The 25,271-nt window shown below is 40.0% G+C and overlaps 1 protein-coding gene and 1 long non-coding RNA gene across 11 annotated transcripts in view; one reads left to right on the top strand and one right to left on the bottom strand.

Moving 5' to 3' along the window:
• Positions 1–24,238, top strand: part of LOC129636001 (uncharacterized) — a 29,288-nt gene extending 5,050 nt beyond the window's left edge. Inside the window, exons 2-3 of the long non-coding RNA XR_008706586.1 lie at positions 22,432–22,578; positions 24,106–24,238. This is a non-coding gene — a long non-coding RNA (uncharacterized LOC129636001). The remainder of the gene's footprint in view (positions 1–22,431; positions 22,579–24,105) is intronic.
• Positions 1–25,271, bottom strand: part of DCC (DCC netrin 1 receptor) — a 1,416,568-nt gene that overhangs the window by 973,224 nt on the left and 418,073 nt on the right. The window lies entirely within an intron of this gene.

Genomic DNA, 25,271 nt, shown 5'->3' with positions numbered 1-25,271 from the left:
TCTGTAATGATCCTGATACATTACACCTGTTTAGAGTAAGTTACTATTCTAGAGTGCATTCCATTTCTCTCAGTTGCTGAGTTATTTATGTTCAAATGGAAAACTCTGATCAAGAACTTATACATTCCTGTGTAGGAGAAAAAGAGGGAGAATAAGAAGAATAATTCAAAAAAGGTGGTAGAAAGCAAACTGACAGGTATTATGCAGAAGTCTTGATTACGTCTTCTTGGTTCTGCAGGACAAACACTCCATTCCACACATGCCTAGCTTCCGACCTTTTCTTGCTGCCTGATCTACTTTTAATCTCTTTCTTCTATGAGTGCGCGCTCATGCGATACAAATATGTCTTCATTATTAACCAAGAATAATAGATTTTAGAAAGTAAATCCATACAAAATAAAGTATGTTTTGTTGGGTTAAAAATCAACAAATTTGGAATGGGGTGTTGCTCTGGATGAGCTATTTTTATGGCAAGGCCAATAACTCTGGATACATAATGCAAAGCATGAGTATCTCTTCAAAAGAAAGCTGTGAGAAAGCCTTGGGAATCATAATTATCAGCTCCAAGACAACTCTGGTCAAAAGCAAGGGACCTGTAAACATTCAAGTTCACACTTAGAATGGTGTCCAGATGCGAACAAGTTGCCGTGTGGTCCCTAGAGCCCTAATAAACAGAACTTCGCGTGTAACTGCAGAGGTCCTTTCTCCCTCCAAGCCGATCAGATGGTTGGTATGATTTCTTTCATGCTGAAATGCACTTTCCTTCGCAATAATGCCACTGCTCTGCCAGTGGCCAGAAGCAGTGGCATCTGGCTTTCTGAAGCTCAGAAAGCGTATCGGAGTGAGACTGTAAGCTTTGGGCAGAATGGAAGGAGGCAGAGTGAGTCAGGGAAGAAGGGAGGGGAGAATGGAAGAACTTCCTCACTTAATTTTCACCTAATGAGCCCTCCTGAGACCCAAACTCTGCCACAGCCTCCCTCCATCTGCAGACGTCAGAAGAGGAGGCCTAATCCCCTTTTAAACTCAAGTCCATTACCAGCGCAGTCATGCCAGCTGTGTGTATTAAGTAACTCACAGTATGGTATGATAACATCCATTTCTACAGGACAACCCTTTTGGAGGAAAACTGATTAATTCCATTGGATTGTCAGCATTTGGACCCCCGGGAAGTGTCTCGAAATGTATTAACCAAAGTTAAACAACAACAAAAAGCAGTGGTAGTGAATGTCAGCACTGTGAGAAGGTGGTTCCAGCAGCCACAAGTCATGCTCCACAGATTCCAGCCATAGAGACGGCCGTCCTGAAGGCTGGCAATGGTCTTGATCCGAGTGACCATTCCTCCACGCCTTCACTCAGCCTTCTTCTGACCACCATGTGGGTGCAAAGAACCAGGAGAGGAAAAATTACAATTCTGGGGCAAGTCATCTTTGTTAGAAAACTTTACTTTGAAGTTTAAAAGCAGCAGCTGGCCTTCAGCATAAATGCAGAGGCCAATGTAAATTCCTGACTATCTAATTCTTGATGAGAACATGTTCCACGCAGTGCCTTACTACAGTGAATAACGACTCACTTTGTACATAGTAAGCCATATAAGACACCTATATTTTCCCCAAATTATCTGCTTAGGATGGAGGGAAAACAGCAAAAAAAAAAAAAAAAAAGAGGGGCCAGAAAAACTTTAACTGATTTATCCCACTGAAAGAGGAGCTTGGCATATACAGCCTATAGGGTCACAAAACTGTTGGACATGACTTAGCAACTAAATAATGGTATTCTAACATAAAATTTTGGACTTCCCTGGTCGTGCAGTAGTAAAGAATCTGCCTACCAATGCAGGAGATGTGTGTTTAATCCCCGGGGCAGGAAGATTCCCTTGGAGAAGGAAATGGCTACCCCTTCCAGTATTCTTTCCTGGGAAATCCCATGGACAGAGAAACCTGGTGGGCTACAGTCCATGGGGTGGCAAAGAGTCAGATGTGACCAAACAACGCGACGACAACATGCAACTTAACTCAAGTTTACTATAGTTAAAGTGTAATTCGAAATGTTCAAATAAAGAAAAGCAAAATGAAGATAAAGCCAAACCACTTTGGGAACAAAAATTTTGAGAAGCAAATCCTCTTCACTGAAAACTTGCACTGATTATATTCTTCATATAGATTTAGGCGGAGATTTAGCGAAACAGCAGTCTTACTACTGAACCTCTTGAAGATGGCTAAACATAGTTGAAGAGGCATCACCATCCCTGCACAGTTACTGAGCCAGCATCTCAGGGTCCTGAATTATGAGCTATATCTGCAGCAATACCAAGAATTTCAAGGAGTCACACTCCCCACTTACTGTAGCTTCCTTCTCCCCTCTACCAAGTAACAGAGAGTAGGACTTAGAAGCTCTGCTCATAATGAGCCGACTTCACTTCAGAGATCAGAAGAGTAAATGCTTGAGAGGGGAAGAAACTTACCCACAAGGAGACATGAGCCAGGAGTGAACTTGGTCTCCAAATCCAGGGCTTTCCTTCCCCAAAGGGCACTAGCTGAGGAGCTGGGAGACAGTTCTCCACCGTAGCCATTTAACTGACAGGTAAATCCGAAAACCGACCGGGGTCTCTGTTTCTTCATTTATGTTGAGGTGGGGGCAGGGGCACTCCTTGCCCCTTAATGTCATCTTTACTTTTCTAGTGAGATGCGGCCATTTAACCCACGCATTCCACTGAGGGGCACTTTTTTCCTTCCAGTACGGTCAATGAGAGTTTTGATAATCAAGTCCAAAGCATAAACTTATGACTGGAGTCGAGGCTAGTTCTCACTGAGGGTCAGGTGCTTTTTCAAAGATAAAGGTTTCCAGTGAAAAGGGTGTGACTGGACTCCATGGAGAAAATGGACCCATGTGCCATTCTGGCTTTCAGGACACAAATTCCTTCTTCTTCATACAGGTTGGAATTTATAGAAGAGTAGATCAGGGAAGTCTGAATATGACACAAAATCTTTTGATTTTGATTTTTGAAAAGGTCTCTGACAATGTCTTATTTTATAGTTTAATCTTGATAAAACAAAAATACTATTTATAATTTCTGGATTTATAATAAATTGAACAAATGCACTCCCTCTAAAGAATATCGGTTAATGTGATCAACCATACGCAAAGGAAAATGCTTAAATCACCACGAGCTCCAAGTGCTACAGCTGAAAGGAAAACAACAACAAAAGAAAACTCCAGAAAGAGTTGTCTAGCAGAGTAGCACAGAACTCTATCCTTGATTTTATTAAATATTTTTATAAAGAACATGGTCAAATTAATAAATGTCAAAGAAAAAAAAAATTGAATGATCTCTAGCATTTCTAGCATGGGATGTTTTGGGAATCTATCCCAAACAAAACTGTCAAACATATTTATACAAAAAAAAACCATCAAGAACATCTGCCATTAGTTTAAAACGATGGACAAAAAAGGTGAAATGTAATAGAGATAAATGTAAAAAGAATGAAAAAAAATCAATGGGATAAATATAACCAAGAGAATCTTGTCTTGACAGCATTTGAGGTAACATTATCTAGGGAATTGCTCAGCGAAAGTTCTGTCTGAATTAAGAGTCTGAAAGGCCTTCTGAAAAGAAGTTAAAGCAATAGCTGGTATGAGTGAATAAAAGATGTCAGAACACAGCTGGAGAAGTATGCCATTATCGAGCATTGAGCCTTATTTGGAACCTGAGAGATCAAAGATTGTTTCAAGAAAGACGACCAGACCAGCATACCTAGAATAACAAAGTTATATTGTTTGAGAAATGGCTGGAGCAAACCGTGGTGTTTCCTTTGCAAAGAGGACCCAGTAAGTGAATAAATGAGGAGCTTGGGAGATGATTATTAAATTTATTTTGACATATCCAAACAAGAGCTTGGGACCAATGAGCTGAAGTTAGAGGGGGATAGTTTTGGTTAAATATAACAAAGATGTGCTGTAAATTAGAGTCTGCAACCATGGAAGGGCTTACCCAAAGCAAAGAGTTTATTCTGCATGACTTCATGCATAATCATGAAGGTTGTGACTATGATTTTCAACATTTAAAAAAAAAATTTTGGTTTATTTGACAGAAGGTTGGACTTGGTGGTTTGTTAAGTTTCTTCCCTTCCAGTTTCTATGATTCTATGGATATTTTTTCTAATATAAATAATGATAGCAATGGTGGGGTATTTCCCTCTAATAGGAATTAGGTCAGTGATACTTTCTTACAAATGCCCTGTAAAAGCAAGCCCACTACTTTAATGAGTGTGGGTCTCTCATGTAAAACATCTGTACAATTTTATATTTAACTATTGAAATGATTTTCCTGTCATTCCTTACCCAATAATCTGTGTGGATTGACTACCATAAAATTAATGTTCACACATTGGGTATTTTGTCAAACCTTTGAGTCAGGCCCTAGGCTATCTATATACTGATCTAATGAGTAAGAGGTTTCTTGATCTGACAGTCAGCTTTTCAAAACCAAGTCCATTAAATCAGAGGATCAGAAACTACCTCAAATAGTAAGTAAAATAGCTTCCTTTCATGCTTCACTGACAAACTGTAGCATTACTTATGTTTTGTTTTTTTTTTTTTAATCTTTTTACCATTTAGGAAAAATGACTTGTATTTCTTAGGAGAATTTTTTTTTTTTTATCAGAACATCTCTAGAAAACAAAGGCAAGACAATAAAAAATAATAAGCAACCAACTCCCCCCCCATTTCCAAACTGGATCAGAAAAAAAGAAGTTTGTAAAAAGTGGTCTCCAAAATACATAGGGGAAAGTGAATTCACCTGGGAAATAAGAAACTCAAAAGACAGTTGAGAGTGAAAAAATTCTCTTATTGAGTCTCTTTTCCTCAAATGGATTTTCAATGTTGTTCAGAAACTATTTTCTTTTAACTTTTTATTTTGTATTGAAGTACAGCCAGTTCACAATGCTGTGATAGTTTCTGGTGGACATCGTGATGACTCAGCCATTTGCATACCTGTATCCATTCTCCCCCAAGCTCTCCTCCCATCCAAGCTGCCACATAACATCGAGCAGAGTTCCCTGCGCCTTATAGTAGGCCCTTGTTAGTTATCCATTTTAAATATAGTAGTGTGTACAAATCGATCTCAAACACCCCAACTATCCCTTCCCCCATCCTTCCTCTTTGGTAACCATAAATTCATTCTCTAAGTCTGTTTAGAAGTTTTCATGTTTAACCTCTGATTCCCTAATCAACCCCCCCCCCCGCCCCCACCCATGTCCCATTCCTCATGACTGCTGTTCTAAACATGTACTGTCTTATTATCTCATTCACGCATTCAGGATGCTCAGCTTCCACTTTCTAGAGATATCATCTCAGTTAATGAGAAAATGAGAACTACTAAGAGTTTACTCTTCTTTTTTTACACAAATTTATGGTTTCTTTTTTTTTTTTTTTTTGGCGGGGGGAGGGGTGGTGATGGTCCCTCTTAATATCTTCTCTCTGACTCTTGTCTCTTCTCCAAGCCAGAGTACACCCTCCTGCCAGACTCACCTTCCTAAAGGCACGACTGTGACCATGACACCCACCTAGACTAATTCTGTTCAGACCAACCCGTTGCCTACAGTAAAAGCCATTATTAGCCCAGCCTGGTATTTAGGGCCCTTAATATAATCTCTGATCAATTTACTTTTCTGCTCTCTTTTACAAATCATCCTGAGGCATCTAATTATGCAGCACGCTTTTCACCTCAAAAAGTTAAGTCAAGTGTTCTCTTGCTCCCACATTCAGCATCATACCCACCTCCCAATATCCTCACCACCAAACAACTGACATCTAGGAACTTTTTCATTATTTTTAACTTCCCAAATGCTTTCCTCCTGTTCAAAGGCAAATACCATTTTTTCTCCCATTGCCCCAGCGTTTATCAGTTTGTATTTGGAAATAGATGGATACGTGTTTTATAACCTCTACTAAATTATAAACTTGAGAGCTATGCTGTTTCCTGAATGTTCCATGGTATCTGGTTCTAATAGATATGGAGTGCTTGTTTGGGGGTCCTTGGGATGGCTATCATTGCTTTTTCCCTTCCTAATGCAAATGCTGGGCTTCCCGGTGGCTCAGTGGTAAAGAATCTGCCTGCAGTGTAGAAGCTGGATTCAATCCCTGGGTCGGGAGGATCCCCTGGAGGAGGGCATGGCAACCCACTTCAGCAGTCTTGCCTGGAGAATCCCATGGACTGAGGAGCCTGGAGGGCTACAGTCCATAGGGTCTCAAAGAGTCAGACACAACTGAAGCAACTTAGCTCACAAGCTATGCAAATGTCACTGTTTTATCAAATGGGCCAAACCCAATACGGTGACGCTTAAGAGACTCTCTATTTTTCTCTAAACTCTGCCTTCTAACCTCCTCTGTCATATCTTCCTCAATTTCTCCTTGATGACACTTCTATCATACATGGCTTCCTGGTCACTTTCAATTATAAAAACAATCTCATTTAGGTAAACAACTCTGATTCATTTCCAGGTATTAAAACATGACAGGCTGGTCTAAATCAAACTGAGACCTTACACCCAGCCTGTACTCTCAAGGTCATAAAACACAAGGAAAGAATGAAAATCTGTCACTGACTAGTGGAGATGGGAAGATGGGACAACTAAATGAAATGTGGTTTGACAGCTTGAATTCTAAAGAGAAAGAGGAAAACCTGGTGAAATCTATTAGTAAATAAACTCTGGAATTTTGTTTTTAGGAGGGAACCAATGTCAGTTTCTCAGTTTTGAAAAGTATATATGAGATATGTATAGATACAGGCATAGACATCTATTTTTGCATGTATCTACACAGATAATCAATCTACATAATTTTTTAAAATTAAAATAATGAGATCTTACTTCTGGTCTAAACTTTTCCCCACTCCATGCCCATCTCCTGCTTTGACCACTTTTGCTACCTTTCATTCATGTTTGCACACTCCTAGCAGGATCTCCTTTATAATTTAGAGAAACTCATCTTTCTTCCAACTTGCTTGATAATTAAAGAAAGCCCCATTCACTTTCCTGTTACATACAGGAAATTGGCATGTACTGCAGTTAGGGATCCTCAGTGAAGACAGACTTTCTGATGGACACTCAGTAACAAACTTAATATGACCCTAGGCTGTTCCAAAAAACTCAGACACCAGCACAGGGATATTAAAATCTGAATAGATACTGGTTTGAGATTAGTTCTGCCTAAAGTCAGGGAACAGATTAACAGCTTCTTAAGTGTTGCATTATTTCCATATGTACTTTGTGAAAATCATTTTCAAAAGTGAACATTCCCACTACTCTGAATCTTGAAAAGAGAACTACAAGTGTGTTTAAATGGCAGAGGAGCTTAAGACATCAAAGGATGTGATTCAAGGGCAGGACTGAAGGAGAGAGTTACATAAATCTGTCAGTAACTGACATAAGTCCATCAGATCCTAAGGATCCTCCACAGAATGTCAGTGGTTCCAGGTTACACTTCATTCAGAAGCACCTTTCCAAAGCTTTGGAGCTAGCTTGTATCTCTTGGAAATGATGCTTTGATTAGGAATTAATATTTTCCAATACAGCTAGTGTTTCAGTGATTTGCAGCTATTGACTTTTAAGAGAAATGTGATCACATAGAAAGAACTCTGACATTTCCATGACATTTTCTGCTTAAAGGGTAGGGGGAAAAGATTTTCCTTTCTTTCTTTTTAATTCAATGCTGAGTTAGAGATGAAGCAACAAAAGAGAGGTAGAACCTTTTACCCACAAATAGTATTCTCTTAGCTGCCACTGTGGATGAAAGCCCTCAATGTTTATTTCAGAGCTACTGTTTTCTCAGACTCTTATGTTCCCCTGATACCTTCAGCAGAGGATACATTATAGAGACACTTATGTCATCATGCTGTTGATATTTTCAGACATAACATACTTTATATTCAATAGTTTTATTTACCATGGGATTGTCTTCCTGGTCTTGTTTTCATTACTGACAGGTAAAATGTTGGCCAAGTTTCCTTTTTGACTTTGTTTTCTTTTTTAATCCTGATACATTTAAAGAAAAAAAATGTGACACACAACTTCAGGTTCTGCAAGGAAGGCGAAGTATGGCATGCAGAGGTACTGTCCTCAAGGGAAATGTCGAGTGCGTATCTTAGACAAATCACTGGTGTAGCTTTCAGCCTTCAGAAGTCACCTCTCTCTATTTTTAGGTGCGATTGAAAAGGCTAGGTTACTAGGTGTCCCTTTCTTTACTCTCAGAACAGTGGGGATGATGATAGATGTCACTCAGGTTTCTTCTTCAGAAATCTTTGGGGAATGACATCCCTCTGTTTTGGAAGATATACCCAGAGTTCTGATTAAAGGCTACACATTGACTAGGTCACCTTCCAAAAAGATCTGCAATGTCAGTAACTCTTCTTCTAGCATGGTCTGTCCTCCTGACCAATTGAGACTCATTATTTTATTTTTGATGATGACATGAAGGAATATTTCTTAAACATATAGGGAATTTATTTCACAAACAGGGACTCTGGCGGTCAGTGACAATGGCAAGGGTTGCTAAGACTTTACAATCTGATCACAAAAGGCTGGCAGCCAAGCCAGGGAAGCCAATTTGGAAAGTGTGGGTAGTGGATAATCTATTCTGGAACAGTCTGGAATCCATCTGCTCTGAGCTTAACCTCTTGGCACAAACACCAATACATGTTCCAGCATTTCCGTGTTAATTAGGATGATGATTCCATGTGATCTGGATGCAACGTGAAGATGAAGTTGGCTTCCGGTGTTGGATATAGAAGTCACCAGTGGAGGAGGCAACGTGTGTCCCTCCGTTTGCTCTGAGATGATACTAAAGTCCATCCTCCACCTGAATGTTATCATATAGGTCTGTGATTTAATGAAAGAAATTTGTGGTTCTTTGGGGAAACAGCAAAGAGAAAATGAGGGAGTCCAAGTGATCCAGACAGAAACATGTAAGCCCAGCTCTCAGGCTACTTGGTTTCCAGTTTGCTGTCTAGATACAAACCCTAGAAGTATGCCTTACAGGGATCATCATATGTTTCTAAATGAAACAATTTCCTAACCATAAACAGAACAACTTCCCTCATATAGAGCATAATTTAGTTGGGATCATCATTATCAATCATTACAAAATAATTTGAAAAACATGTAAAGAAGCATTCCTGTTAGTGATATCTCCTAGGGGAGGCTTCCTAGTGATATCATGGCCAACACCGAATCCAACTTGTGTGTAAGACTGGAAGTAGAGAGGAAAGAACAGCTTTTTACCACTCAGTATGCTTGACACAGGAACCCACTTGCTTCCTACTCTTTGTAAATGCAGGAATACCAACAGAATGAAGGATATGCATAAAGAATGTGATGGGAAACACCCTAAACTGTAGACTATGCTATATGCAGAACGATGTTTAATTTCTCTTCAACAGAAGTGGGTAACCATTGACTCATTGACCACTCCAACTGGGTTGCAAGAGATTGCATAAGGCAAAATATTTAAGCTGATGACACAGGATTAAGAGGTGCCTTTTCTAAAGGAAAGAAAAGTTCTCAAACTCACTTAAGGGAGTGATGGGCACTCAGTGCAAAAGTATTATCACTGTCATGGCTCTAAAACCAAGATAAGTGTGGTTCATTTAAGAAATGAAATAGTATCAGTGTGTCAAAAATCAAAGAGCATGAGAAATCAAGAGATAAGAAGAGCCTGGTAAGGGAGGCAGCGGAGCTCATGAAGAGCCTTTTAAGCCAAGCTGAAGAATTTAGACTTTAACTTAAAAGTCATTAAACTTTAGTGAAGAGTTTTAAGGAGAATGGCATAGCCAGATATTTATTAATTCAAAAAATGAAAACCACTCTGTTCATGTGAGGACAATGAATTGTGGAGTAGACAACAGTGTGACATGTGCTGAAAACAAATGAAGATGAGAAATATATTTAGGAGCTAAAATGACTGGAAATTCATAAATAATTTGGCAATTTGGAGGATGGGAGATGAGAAAGATGGAGAAAGCAAGGAAGATCCTCAGCTTTCAGAATGCAGTTGAATGCATGCTGGCACCATCTGACCCAGGGTAAAACACTAGAGCAAGAAGGGTGTAGAGTGAAAAGGAGTGAAGATTTTTACCAGATTAATTCTGAGATGTCTGAAGATAAATGAATATGTATATAGACATATCAGTCTGGAATGAAAGTCTGAGAAATCACAGAAATTTGAGTCATGGGCATACAGAAGTATGGCTGAAAGCCCTAAATAAGAGTAAAATTTTAGAAGGAAAAAGCATATAGTGTTTATTACAACTTCCAAAGCCTCCTTTTTCTGTTTTCTCTTCTACTGTCTAACACATTATCCACTTAACTCTGAAGTTATTTTTCCTAAAGATCACATATATGATCATTTATACTCTTTATATTTCCTTACTATCACACATTTTGAAGTACGCTAATAATGGCTACCATTTTTGAGCCTCTATTATTCCATCAGTTCAGTTCAGTCACTCAGTTGTGTCCAGCTCTCTGCGACCCCATGAATTGCAGCACGCCAGGCCTCCCTGTCCATCACCAACTCCCGGAGTTCACCCAAACTCATGTCCATTGAGTCGGTGATGCCATCCAGCCATCTTATCCTCTGTCATCCCCTGCTCCTCCTGCCCCCAATCCCTCCCAGCATCAGAGTCTTTTCCAATGAGTCAACTCTTCGCATGAGGTGGCCAGAGTACTGGAGTTTCAGCTTCAGCATCATTCCTTCCAAAGAAAACCCAGGACTGATCTCCTTTAGAATGGACTGGTTGGATCTCCTTGCAGTCCAAGGGACTCTCAAGAGTCTTCTCCAACACCACAGTTCAAAAGCATCAATTCTTCGGTGCTCAGCTTTCTTCACAGTCCAACTCTCACATCCATACATGACTACTGGAAAAACCATAGCCTCGACTAGACCCAGCATGTTATATAATTTAGCTTTAATTACTCTACAGATTTCCAAGGTAGACATCACTATCCCTATTTTATCAATGAGAAATTAAGGTTTAAAGAGTTTACTTAACTGTCCTAGAGTCCCACACTGTTAGACCTAGAACTCAGATTTAGGTCTGAATAACTGAAACATTTATCATCTTGGCACTATATCATGCTGCTGTTATCCATAATTCTTCATTAAAAAAACAAAACAAAACAAAAAACTAACAGAAGACATCCAAAATAAGACTAATACAAGAGGGTTTATTTGAAAGTTTTGGAAAAGGGCAATCTGTAGATTTCAGCCAGTTGGGATATGTTACTCACCAGTATAAGGGCTTCCCTGGTACCCTAGTTGGTAAAAATCTGGCTTCAATGCAGGAGACTGCCTGCAATGCAGGAGTCTGGTTCAATCCTTGAGTCAGGAAGATCTGGAAAAGGAAATGGCAATCCACTCCAACATTCTTGATTGGGAAATCCCATGGACAGAGGAGCCTGGTGGGCTACAGTCCATAGGGTTCTAAGAGTCAGATACAACTTAATGACTAAACCACCACCAGCACCACTGTATGTTCAGACACATGCTTTGTGTCAACAGGTGACTGAAGAATTAGCCAACATATTAATGAAGGGGTCGAACTGTTCTTAGAGAACTGAAAAGCATATGTGACAGTCTCTAAGTAATTAGGTGTTTAACTATAATTTGTGCCCATCAATATGGGGCCCCAACCCCGAGACCACACAGCAGGAGGTGAGCAGGTGAGTGAAGACTGATCGTATTTATAGCCGCTCCCCACTGCGTGCAGTACTGCTTGAGCTCTAACTCCTGTCAGATTCTGCATTATGGCAAGTTGTATAGTTATTTCAGTATATTTCACGACGTAATAATAATAGAAATAAAGTGTGCAATAAATCTACTATGCTTGAATCATCCAGGAAACAACTCCCCTCATCCATAGAAAAATTGGAAAAACCTTCCATGAAATGCGTCCCAGTTGCCAAAATGGTTGGGGACCATTGGACTGCTGCTGCTGCTGCTAAGTTGCTTCAGTCATGTCCGACTCTGTGTGATCCCATAGACGGCCTTCTATCAGGCTCCCCCATCCCTGGGATTCTCCAGGCAAGAACACTGGAGTGGGTTGCCATTTCCTTTTCCAATGCATGAAAGTGAAAAGTGAAAGTGAAGTCATTCAGTCATGTCCGACTCCTAGCGACCCCAAGGACTGCAGCCTACCAGGCTCCTCCGCCCAAGGGATTTACCAGGCAAGAGTACTGGAGGGAGGTGCCATTGTCTTCTCCAGACATTGGGCTAGAGAATGCCTATCAAGACTTCAAAGAGGTGTGGTCTTGAAGACCTCCTAGGCATTATTCAGGGAAAGATGGCAGGGAGGGAATTCTGTTCCCACTGCAAAGGAAGAGGAATGGATAAGTCTGGGAGAGGCATACTATGAGATGAAAACAGGAAAAGTTTACAGTGGCTGATACTAAACATGGTTGTGCAGAGGGAATCACTGGACACTTTGGAGTCCAATAAATAAAAGTGAGAATTAAAACAATTATATCCTAGATTAAACATATGTGCAAGATTTTATTGATTTTCATTCTAATCACTTTAGCAACAGACATTCTTAAAATTGCTGTCAAGAGCACACAAACCAGACCAAATGAGCATGAGGAAGAAAGCCAACTATTTGACAGTGTAAATTTAGGTCAGCAAATTACAGCCTGTAGGCAAAAATCGAGTCCACCGCCTGTTTTTGTGTAACCCATGAGCTAAGAATGGTTTTTGCATTTTTAAATGGTTGGAACAAACTCAAAAGAAGATTATGCAACATGTAAAAATTTATGTGAAATCTAAATTTGAGGGCTCAAAAATAAGATTTTATTGAAACACAGCCACATCTATTCCTTTGAGTATTTTCTGGCTGCTTTCTTGCTACAGCAGCCCTTTGCAGAAGTTGTCACCAAGACTACACGGCCCACAAAGCCTAAAATATTTACTATCTGACCCTTTGAAAGAAAGGTTGCCAATTTCTAGTACAGAAAGTTCCCTGCTAATTTCAGGAGCTACTGCGATTGTTGATATGCATATTTCTCCATGGAAAGAAGCACTTCTATCTTTGGATTCAGTAGGCCTGGTATCTAGTTCTTTGAGTAAAATAAAGAATTTAAGCTTAATATCTCAATAACTTTCAGACCTATAATTCTATGATGAGTCTTCCCCAGTATATACTGTTTAGGCACAGAAATACATGGTATTTAACAGTAAATAATCACTTGTGAATACTTATTTTAAGAAACAGTATATTTACCTATTTTGCTTTTTTAATGCAAAAGTTCCTTTAAAACCAGGACCACGAGATTGTTACTTTCGCTTTATACAATGATGATACCACGAGATTGTTACTTTCACTTTATACAATGATGATACCACGAGATTGTTACTTTTGCTTTAGACAATGATGATACCATGAGATTGTTACTTTCGCTTTATACAATGATGATACCACGAGCGCCGGGAGCCGGCATATTGCATATTGAGTGCATATTGCATGTTGAGTGCAGCACTTTCCACAGCATCATCTTTCAGGATCTGGAATAGCTCAACTGGAAGTCTATCACTGCCAGGAGCCAGCGTGAGGAACTCCTCCCGTGGCAAAGGTCATGAGGAAGGAGGCTCGGCATACGCAAAGGTGGGATCGAGCCTCAGGAGTCCCCCTGGAAATTCTCGAGCATCTACCCCCAAAACCAGAGTCTGCCTACTTTCTGCTTTGTGCTTTCACCTACACCTCTGACTTTACGGGGGCTGTCCCCCACTACCTCTCTCTGAAAAAAGAGTTAGCTTACAGCTCCAGTTAACAATTCCTGGGTGTGACAGTGTTTCAACCTACAAACTCCTTTGGAAATCCTCTAGCCTGCCTGAATAGGTTTTTCCGGCCACATGTGATTGTTCAGAGCCTCCCAACTGTGAGAGGCATGAGATGTTCTCAACTGTCTAAACACAGATTCCTTTGAGCAGTTAAAAGATTGATTGATAGAGAAATGCAAATCAAAACCACTATGAGGTACCATGTCACACCAGTCAGAATGGCTGCGATCCAAAAGTCTACAAGTAATAAATGCTGGAGAGGGTGTGGAGAAAAGGGAACCCTCTTACACTGTTGGTGGGAATGCAAACTAGTACAGCCACTATGGAGAACAGTGTGGAGATTCCTTAAAAAACTGGACATAGAACTGCCTTATGATCCAGCAATCCCACTGCTGGGCATACACACTGAGGAAACCAGAAGGGAAAGAGACACGTGTACCCCAATGTTCATCGCAGCACTGTTTATAATAGCCAGGACATGGAAGCAACCTAGATGTCCATCAGCAGATGAATGGATAAGAAAACTGTGGTACATATACACAATGGAGTATTATTCAGCCATTAAAAAGAATACATTTGAATCAGTTCTAATGAGGTGGATGAAACTGGAGCCTATTATACAGAGTGAAGTAAGCCAGAAAGAAAAACACCAATACAGTATACTAACGCATATATATGGAATTTAGAAAGATGGTAACAATAACCCTGTGTACGAGACAGCAAAAGAGACACTGATGTATAGAACAGTCTTATGGACTCTGTGAGAGAGGGAGAGGGTGGGAAGATTTGGGAGAATGGCATTGAAACATGTAAAATATCATGTATGAAACGAGTTGCCAGTCCAGGTTCGATGCAGGATACTGGATGCTTGGGGCTGGTGCACTGAGACGATCCAGAGGGATGGAATGGGGAGGGAGGAGGGAGGGGGGTTTGGGATGGGGAACACATGTATACCTGTGGCGGATTCATTTTGATATTTGGCAAAACTAATACAGTTATGTAAAGTTTAAAAATAAAAAAAAATTAAAAATTAAAAAAAAACAAAGGTCAAAAAAAAATAAAATAAAGAAAAAAAAAAAAAAAAAGATTGATTAGAAATTGTATTGGTGAAGGGATTTTCACTTTTTGGGCCAATGTTTGCTGCTAAGTCTCCATATCCCTTACCTGCTGTTTCCCTGGCAGTGTATTGATTAATATAATTGGTGTAAGTAGTAGCTTTAATGTTTGTAACCTGGGACCCTTGAGTTAACTCTTTTTCTTGTTATAGCCCACCACACCTTTGCTCTGTAGGAATGCAACTTTATCTAATGCTTTTGGAGGGTGGCTCCTGACCAATCACCTTTAGAGAAAAGTAAGTTTTCTGAAGAAAGGGTCTTAAAATGTTAACAGGCCTCCGGGCCAGAAGATGATGCAAATCACCTAAGCTTTTGCATATGATAAGTTTGCAGGAAGAAAGTCTGGCTTGCTGCATGACTCTACCCCTTCCCCCATTATCCTCTATGCATAACTTAAGGTATAAAAACTACTTTGAAAAATAAAGTGCGGGCCTTGTTCACCAAAACTTGGTCTCCCCATGTCGTTCTTTCTCTCACCTTCTGGCTGAATTATTCAGCCTCTTTTCTCCACTGAATTTCCTCACTGAGCTATCCTTATTCTATTACTCTTTATATCCTTAATTAGAGTTTAATTAAGCAGTTGTTTCCTGATCCTCGCCAACGCCGTCCCTGCTTCGAATTCCTTGGATCCACCGGGGCTGGACCCCGGCACAAGAGAACACCATGGACCTCATTCTTGTTTTATGAAATCTCACTCTTGTAACAGATCTCAGTCATTTAAGTCATCTATATATTCTAGCATGTGTCTCCTTTTTTCTTTTTCTAAATCAAAATTCAGAATATACAATTTGACAAAGATTTTTTCAGATCCCCTTCCATATATTAGAAGTAATCAGAACTTCATGGCATATAATACACTGGAAAATATTGAACAAAGTTGTTTTGAGGGGAACAATAGAGAAGAATGCTTAAAATTTAGATGTCCAAAAAACTATAGCATCAGTGAAAGTGGGTCCTTGTGGGCATTAGGTGCAGAGCTGTGATCCTGTTAACACCAGGCTTCATCCAGTGGAGCTACTTGACCCACTCACAGTTCAGCACTGCATCCAGATCCAGGAAGCTTAATCAATGTTAATTACAAATGGAGTGAATGGTTCGCTAACGCCACCCAGAAAGAACAGGCACTGCACTGAAATACTCATTGGAAGGACTGACTGATGCTGAAGTTGAAGCTCCAATACTCTGCTCACCTGATGCAAAGAGCTGACTCAATGGAAAAGACCCTGATGCTGGGAAAGATTGAAGGCAGGAGAAGGGGACAACAGAGGAGGAGATGGTTGGATGGCATCACCGACTCTATGGACATGAGTTTGAGCAAGCCCCAGGACATAATGATGAACAGGAAAGCCTGGCATGTGCAGTCCATGGGGTCACAAAGAGTTGGACACGACTTAATGACTGAACAACAGCACTGAAATAAGGTCAAGATCTCTACTCCAGTCTCAGTCTGACATTCCTCCAAAGCCATAAATACAGACAGAATTCTTAACATAGTTAAATTTCCCTCTTGGCTAAATCCTATTCAGTTTCTTTGCCTTTAACCCTCTGATCTGAAGTTCCTATTTCTAAGAAACTTGTTTCTGAATTCTCCCATATGACAAATTGCATTCCCTAGGTTTGTACCCCTGAAATAGAGGTGAAGCATATTAAACATGAATCAAATATTCCTTTCTGTCAAGAGACAGAAAAACACACCTTTGCATTTATTTACATTTGCAAGTAATACGTCTCAATCTGTGCATGCCTGGATTCATTTTTTATTGAAATTTTTTGCACTGACTCCAAGTCTGACATACATGCTTCAAACACTCGCTGGGACTCATGAGCTTTGCTAGACTCTCAGGAATCCATGTCCCAAGAATACAGGATACCACTGGGTGCTGGCAGGATTTGACATAAAGAAGTAGTGTGAGTTGTAAATGCATTTCAAGGCAGATGAGGACACAAAGCAGAATTTGACTTTTTTCATATCTGACTCTGCAAGTTTTAGAAACTCCCTCCTCCTCAGGCAAATTTAAGAATTTATGCTTACCTATGATGCTTCATGGGAGAAGGCAATGGCACCCCACTCCAGTACTCTTGCCTGGAAAATCCCATGGATGGAGGAGCCTGGTAGGCTGCAGTCCATGGGGTCGCTAAGTGTCGGACACGACTGAGTGACTTCACTTTCACTTTTCACTTTCATGCATTGGAGAAGGAAATGGCAACCCACTCCAGTGTTCTTGCCTGGAGAATCCCAGGGACAGAGGAGCCTGGTGGGCTGCCGTCTACGGGGTGGCACAGAGTCGGACACAACTGAAGTGACTTAGTAGTAGTAGCATGATGCTTCATAAGTGTAGAGTTTAAGAGCAAAAGTAGCTGCTTTCTAGAAATGGCAGAGTCTGCATCTTTCATCTTATAGAATTCAAAGTCCTTCCTTTGGTATTTGACACCTTCCACTGACAAGTTCCTAACTATGTCTACCCAAACTCTATTTACCCAGTAGCAATACCAGTTGCTGATAAGTTAACCTCCAATGACTTCTTTCATAACTTGTCTTCACTCATATAGTTTCCTCTGCCTAGAAGTCTCCTACTCTTCTCTTTAGATAGCTATGTCTTTCTCCTTATGATTCAATTTCGGGATCATTCTCTCCAGGAAGCCTCCCTATTCTCACCAGAAAGGTTTAAGTTCTCTGCAATTTTATCTCCCTCTCTGCTTTGATCTCTTGATAGGAATATTTTGTTTATATACATATGTTCCATTCTGACTACAAAATCCAAAAGAGGTCTGTGTTGCACTGATCCCCAAATCCCCTTTGTTTGCGCATACAAGATGCTCATTAATATTTGTGAGATGAAGCTCCCACAACTGATAGCAGACTATTAAAAAGCAGCCCTCCCGATTTACTGAAGAGGAAGGTAAGCAGTGTGATACAGATCACAACACAGAGAGGCAGTGAGGGGACAGGTGGGAGGAGAAGAAAGGGGATGTTTATGAAACTGCGTATCAGAAAAGTCACTTTTCTACAAAGACGTTTTCCCTGAAATATCGGAAAAAATAGCCTTCAAAATAGGGTCTGGAGGCTCCAAACAGGCTTCTCAATGGAGCATGTCTCAATCATTCCTGTATTTACTCCCCAAGACACACTGCTTGCCTCGTGCTAATATATCACCAGTCTTTGCCAATGCACATTCAGTTTCAAGGCTCAGCCTAACTTGTATCTTCCCCTAAACCTCCCTTTCATTTCTATTATACCCAGAAATCTAATCTTTTTGTTTGATTCCAATGCTTTCTGCATAATTTTCGCACATTATCTCACACTGACTTGCTATCCAGTTATTTTAGTGTGCAAGGACTCTCTCAACTAGGGGCTTCCCTGATAGCTCAGTTGGTAAAGAATCCTCCTGCAATGCAGGAGATCCCGGTTCGATTCCTAGGTCAGGAAGATCCTCTGGAGAAGGGACAGGCTACTCACTCCAGTATTCTGGCCTGGAGAATTCCATGGACTGCATAGTCCGAGGGGTCACAAAGCGTCGGACATGACTGAGCGACTTTCACTTTCACTCTCTCAGCTATAATCTTATAAACTTAAGGAAATAGATGGGTGTTTTCATACTTTGTATTCTCTGTGATACAAGCCAAAATGTGGGATACATGTAACTGACTTCATTAAAATTAAAGAAACAAACAAAATCTAAGGAAGATGAGATGTGAGTCACTTGTTTCAGAGAAGACTTTGAAAGGGATATCTCCATGCCCTAAAGATTTGTGTCATGCCCTAAAGTCTGATTCAGACTTGAGATACAAACCTCTGGCTGAAAAGACAGTGAAGGTTTTACTACTAAAGAATAAAGCTATATTCTTATTTTAAGACTGCTCATTACCTCCCTGCTTTGCCTAATTAGACTCTGGAGATCCAGTCTTTACTGGTACCCAGATGTTGTCGAGACTCATTGTGCTCATTTTACTCACCTCCCTTGATGGCATCCTGGGCACAAGGAAGGCATCTTCACCTCTTCAGGTAGGTGCCAGGTTACAAGTTCTGACCAGCGGGCCCTGAGCAGAGGTGATGGATGCCACTTCCACTTCAAAATGGCACCTCTTTCCCTGGCACGGTGGCATGGAGTTCCTATGTGGAGATGGAAGCATCATGCAGTCCTGGAGCCTCTATCAGCATGAATCTTGAGCAAAGCTCCTGCTCATTCAACTTAGACATATTGTCTTTGCTGTGTTTAGCTACTAAGATTATTTTGCCTTTTCATAATGTTAGAACTTCTAGATGTACAAACTAGGCTTAGAAAAGGCAGAGGAACCAGAGATCAAATTGCCAACATTTGTTGTATCACAGAAGGACTGAATATTTACTGGAAGGTCTGATGCTGAAGCTGAAGCTCCAAACTTTGGCCACCTGATGTGAAGAGCTGATTCATTGGAAAAGACCCTGATGCTGGGAAAGATTGAAGGCAAAAGGAGAAGTCAGCAGAGAATGAAGTGATTAGATAGCATCACTGACTCAAAGGACACAAATTTGAGCAAACTCTGGGAGATCATGGGCTTCCCTAGTGGCTCAGATGGTAAAGAATCCTCCTGCAATGCAGGTGACCTGGGTTCAATCCCTGGGTCTGGAAGATCCCCTGGAGGAGGGCATAGCAACCTAATCCACTATTCTTACCTGGAGAATCCCCATGGATAGAAGAGCCTGGGGGGCTACAGTCCATTGGATGAAGAATTGGACATGACTGAGCAACTGAGCACAGCAGAGCACAGCACTGGGAGATAGTGAAGGATTGGGAAGCCTGGCATGCTGCAGTCCATGGGGTCCAAAGGGGAAGACAACCACTCAATTTCTGAGCAACAAGTAAGATTTCGGTGTTTGTTACCTCAGTATAACTTGCAGTATGACAAACAGAGCAAAAATTGCTTTTAGTATTTCAAAAAGCTTGAAAACTTACAGATCCCTTCAAAGGTCTGGTCCTTCCTTCATTACCCTCACTCCTGGAAGTTTCAAAAGAGGTTAGAAAGGAAGGAAATCAGAACAAGTTTTATCACAGCCTGGCCAAAATTTGCTTTTCAAGCATTTCCACTGACCTCAGTTAACCCGGTATGCTTACTTAATATGCTGGTCCCCATACCATACTTCCATAATGTGTTCCAAAATTACCATGGTAGGGTAAAAAGATTCTAGTATAAAGAGACAAACTAGATATGGTCTCTCTTAAAAATCTATATCAGATACAAAATATCTTAATTCTCCATTTGAATTCTACCTTTCATAAAGACCAAATTAAAATCTTAAGTCCTCTATGAATCCCTCCTTAATTGAAACCTAGTTAATAGTGATCTTTACCTGCTGTGAAACATCTTGGCATCCATCAAATATACATACATGCATCTTGTATGTGCTTCTCCTCAACTAGATCATCCATCTTTGAAGATAATACATATGTATGTGCCTTTTTTTTTTTTTTCCTCATAGGGTCCTAATTAATAACTATTGTTTCACATTGTCTACTTTGTGCCAGACACTATGTTTGGTCTTTAAATGCATCATTCTTCATATCCTTACATAATCCATTATTTTTTTTATGGACTAGACAACTGGATCTGAGAGTTTAAGCAATTTACTCCGTGTCTCATAGGGAGTAAATGGTAGAAATATGTGGGAACGATTGCTTTGTGCTCACCAAAATGCAATTGCTCTTCCTCTAGAGCACATAGCTGGACCATGTTTTCCAGCATTCTTCCACTTCCTTCAAGTGGCAATTTCTCAAGGTTCTAGAAAATATATCATAGATTACTTACAGACTGAGCTCATCAACCTATCCACAATATGCCGTTTCCCTCTGTCCTTCCACTGGATACGACAGCTTGAAAAGCTCTGTGTTGAAGTGGCAGGGTCTTTCAGAGTCTGCAGACACCACTAAGTGCGTTCAGTGACTACATGGAAGAGACCCCCACCTCGTCCGTGGCCCAGTGCAGTTCACAGATCAGAATACGCACTCCTATTGTGTTGTCTCTATCTCCTGGGGCTTTTTATTTGCTACAACATTTGGCCTATACTCAGTAATACAGGCCAGGATTACAACTTTGATCTGTAAAACCTTAAATGCCTTTCCATCATACACATTCAGATATTTTAAATACTGCATCATTAAAACTGCATTGATTTACTGATGAAAAGTTATGTGTTAACAGCTTAGAAACAAACTATCTAGAAATTTAACTACTTTAGATATTATAATTTCATACAGTCCAAGTTTCCAAGGTTTGAAATCTTCCCTACCCATTCCCCACAAAATAAAAATGAAAAAACCAACAACTTCATATGGTAAAAATATATCTTAATATAGTTCACTTATCTACTATTAATCAATTCTCAAAGAAGATAGTCAACTACTATTCACTTCTTTTTTAAATTTATTGTTTAATTGGAGGAAAACTGCTTTACAATGCTGTGTTTCTTTTTTTTTTTTTAATTTATTTTTAATTGGAGGAATGTTATTCACTTCTTTAAGGTCAGATAATTTAAGCATGACTTGGAAATGATAAGCAGATTTCAAATGATGATATAAGAGGAAATAAAATTCATATTTCACAGCCAATGTGAATACATCTAGACTTCTTGGCAATAAGATAAATTCCAAGTGAGAAATAATAGGCACATTTTTTTTTAATTGCCATCAGTGAATTAGAGATTTATTAAATGATTAAAGGGTGTCATATATTTAAATCACTAAAGATACACATTTGTATTTCTAATATAAGCATTGCTGTATGTGCTACTTCACAAACATCCAGTTCTGTTCCGAGGTTAGTGCATTCTTACCCTCCTGAAGCTGGAAATAGCCTTGACTTAGTTTGACCACGGGTCACACACTAAACTCCCTATGTTCAACTGTTCAGCACTAGTCCCCCCTTGCCATAAAGATTATGGAAGCCCATTTGACAACAGGATTCCGTACGTTCTGCACAGTCTGGAATGCACCGGACATTCCAGCTGCTCTGAGGGACAGATACCACAGAGAGATGCATGGGCTCAGAGTGGACAGTGCATGAGTAAGAAATAAAGCTGTGAAGTATTAAGCCATTGATATAGATGTCAAAGCATGTAAAACAATACTTGAGGTGCCAGAGATTTAGTTCATTTTCTAGAGGATGAATTGATAGCTACCTTCCTTTATAACCATTTATAAATATTATACATATATATATATATAAACATATACATATATATATAATCTTTCCTTATGGCATCTTCTAAAATTGAATTTTCAGACTGACAAAGAACTTGCTGAGCCTGTTATATTGATTTGACTACTTAGGGGTTTCTACTACTGTTCTTAAAAATCAAGTGATAGAAATAAAGTTTGCAGAAGACATTCACTATAAGCAATACTGAAATATTTTCTGGAATCCTGTAATTAAAGTGAAATACAGTGCTCCAGATTAAAATACAAGTGATCTGAATAATGTAAGCTATAAAATTTTGTTCAATTTCTTTAATTGACAGCAGCACCATGCATCTAGCCCCAACCACAACCCCTATCAAGCTTCATAAGACTTTCGACTGGGTTTCAGAAGCAAGCAACTGTGGACTGAATGAGGCAATGAAATCTAACTATTTCTGTTGTCCTTAATCAGCGATGTCCTTACTCAGGTAGCAGTCACCTCTGATATGTCAGATCTAGTCCAGCCATTAAGTGCAGCCCACTAAAAGAACTATACCAGGGAAAGAAGTATCACCTATTGCAATCAGATAATCCGAGTTCCATTCTCTGTCTAGTATTTAAATAAGAACACAAGTATATTGCTGAATGCTACTCTTCATATATAATTATAAATCTGCCATACTCTGTGTTTCTTATTTCATACTGAGCAGGACTTCTGACTAGACTATATAGAGTTCTATAGGTCTTTCTTATATGCAGAGTACATCATGCAAAATGCTGGGCTGGACAAAGCACAAGTTGAATTAAGATTGCCGGGAGAAATAACAATAACCTCAGATATGCAAATGACACCACCCTTATGGCAGAAAGTGAAGAGGAACTAAAAAGCCTCTTGATGAAAGTGAAAGAGGACAGTGAAAAACCTGATTTAAAACTCAACATTCAAAAAACTAGGATCATGGCATCGGGTCCCATCACTTCATGGCAAATAGATGGGGAAACAATGGAAACAGTGACAGACTTTATTTTCTTGGGCTCCAAAATCATTGCAGATGGTGACTGCAGCCATGAAATTAAAAGGCACTCCTTAGAAGAAAAGCTATGACCAAACTAGACAGCCTATTAAAAAGCAGACTTACTTTGCCGACAAAGGCCCATATAGTCAAAGTTATGCTTTTTCCAATAGTCATATATGAATGTGAGAGTTGGATCATAAAGCAAGTTGGGCACCAGAGAATTGGTGTTTTCAAATTGTGGTGTTGAAGAAGACTCTTGAGAGACCCTTGAACTTCATGGAGATCAAACTAGTCAATCCTAAAGGAAATCAGCCCTGAATACTCATTGGAAGGACTACTGCTGAAGCCGAAGCTCCAATACTTTGGACACCTGATGCAAAGAACTGACTCATTGGAAAAGGCCCTGATGCTGGGAAAGATTGAAGGCAGAAGGAGCAGGGGACGACAGAGGATGAGATGGTTGGATGGTATCACCGACTCAATATACATGAGTTTGAGCAAGATTCAGGAGCTGGTGATGGACAGGGAAGCCTGGTGTGCTGCAGTCCATGGGGTCACAAAGAGTTGGATATGACTGAGTGACTGAACTGAATTGAAAGGTCTCCTATAGTGCCACAATGCCACAACTTTTTTTCTGCTGTTTGCTGTAGCAGTAAGATCTGAAGAAATGGCAATCCTAGTGACTGTAGAAGCAGTCAGGAAACCCCAACAAATTGAATGCAATAGCTTATTAGTGGTAATTGCTGTCTCTTTCCTGGTTTAGTTGTACCACCTTAAAAGCAATGTCATGTAATAATAAGAGAATCACTTGTACTGCCTGTTGCAAAATTGTCACTACGACTCTTTTTTCTTTTGGAATATTAGAAATACTATATTAAGAACAGTGTTTTTCTTCCATCCTAGCGTTTAATTATTTAAATGTTTTCACATGCATTTTCATGTTTGTGTTCTCAAACACACCTAATAAAGTAAATTTTATTATTTTTCTTCATTTTGCAGATAAGGGACTGTGTCTCAGAGATGCTACACCATCAGTCAATAACCATGATATAGCTATTAAATAGGAGATTAACAACTTAAAGTCCATTTTTTAACTCTAGAACCTCAGCTCTGTATAATAAACCACACAACCTAAAAACAGATAGTGTGTATTAAATATATGTCAAGAAACATTAAGTGCTCACTTCAGACTAAATCTTTTGAGGCAAAAAAACAGGAAACAGTAACCTCTGCTCTTGAAAAGTATATAACACAATTGAAGAGAAAGTTTACACCAGGGGTCCCGAAGTCCCAGGTCACAGACGAGTACCAGTCCCTGGTCTGTGAGCAGCTGGGCTACACAGCTGGAGGTGAGTGGTGGGTGAGCAAGCAAAACTTCACCTGTATTTACAGCCATCCCTCTTCACTTGCATTATCCTCTGAGCTCCACTTCCTATCAGATCAACGGGGGCATGATAAATGTAATGTGCTGGAATCATCCTGAAACCATCCCCCTGAAACCATCTGTGAGAAAAACTGTCTTCCATGAAACTGGTCCCTAGTGTCAAAAAGGTTGGAGACCACTGATTTACACATGGTCACGTAGACCACGTATATGTCGAATAGGACTGCAAAAATGTAACAAAGCAAAGCAATAGCAGAGTAATAGAATGAGTGATGATGCTGGATGGCTACTCAATCCATGCCCTTTATTTTTGCCTCCCACTATAGAAGCAGGGCTTCCCTGGTGGCTTAGACAGTAAAGAATCTGCCTGCAATGTGAGAGACCAAGTTTCTATCCCTTAGTTGGGAAGATCCCCTGGAGAATGAACTGGCAACCCACTCTAGTATTCTTGCCTGCAAAGTTCCATGGACAGAGGAGCCTGACAGGCTACAGTCCATGGGTCTGCAAAGAGTCAGACATGACTCAGCATCTGAGTGACTGAGCAGGCAGACACATAGGAGCAGGAGAGCCAGTCTTCCCTTTCAAGTTTCCCTTGCAGCTAGACATGGTCAGATGATATGTGAATGATGTATGATTCTGGTCAATGAGATCGAAATGGAAATCTGGGGAGGGGGATTTCTGGTAAAAATCTTCTCCTTTCTGATACAAAGGGCCAAACAAAGATGGTCCAACCCTCATCCATTCTCTGTTCTTTGGACTCTGAGCTCAGAAATAATGGGAA

Source organism: Bubalus kerabau, chromosome 21 (genome assembly GCF_029407905.1).
Source record: "Bubalus kerabau isolate K-KA32 ecotype Philippines breed swamp buffalo chromosome 21, PCC_UOA_SB_1v2, whole genome shotgun sequence".
NCBI lineage: Eukaryota > Metazoa > Chordata > Mammalia > Artiodactyla > Bovidae > Bubalus > Bubalus kerabau.
The sequence above is the reverse complement of the archived record's forward strand: the minus strand, read 5'-3'. Positions and strand labels throughout refer to the sequence as shown.